We start from the raw sequence: 469 nt of genomic DNA, 5'->3' as shown, positions 1-469 counted from the left end.
GTCAAGGGATATACTGGAATTCTAGTACTATTCTTGCAATTTTTTTCAAGTCTGAAATTCTATCAAAATGAAAAGCTAACTCACAAAATAAACTTTTACAATCTCCTAAAATAGAAATTGGTAAAAAGTCAATTTTGAATCATGATGAACACCTTTTGAAATGGCTAAACCCTAGGCTTCTGACTCATAGCTGAGCCAGTAGAACCCACCAAATGACTCCAAGGGAACATGACTTTTCAGTTTGCTACCTTACAGAATACAGCTTAGGAAACCTTATGGGGCAGTTCTACTCTCTCCTATAGGGTCACTATTAGTCATCATTGACACAACAGAAATGGATATATATACATATTAAAGTGCATATAGTTCAATTATGTAAGTGTTTACTTGTATTTCTATATATAAGAGAACAGAATAGAATGAAAGAATAGAAACAAACATTTTCCAAAACTATCCTCATCATACCAAG

The sequence above is a fragment of the Chrysochloris asiatica genome, unplaced genomic scaffold (genome assembly GCF_000296735.1).
Source record: "Chrysochloris asiatica unplaced genomic scaffold, ChrAsi1.0 scaffold00659, whole genome shotgun sequence".
NCBI classification, from domain to species: domain Eukaryota; kingdom Metazoa; phylum Chordata; class Mammalia; order Afrosoricida; family Chrysochloridae; genus Chrysochloris; species Chrysochloris asiatica.
This window is presented reverse-complemented; position numbering follows the sequence as displayed.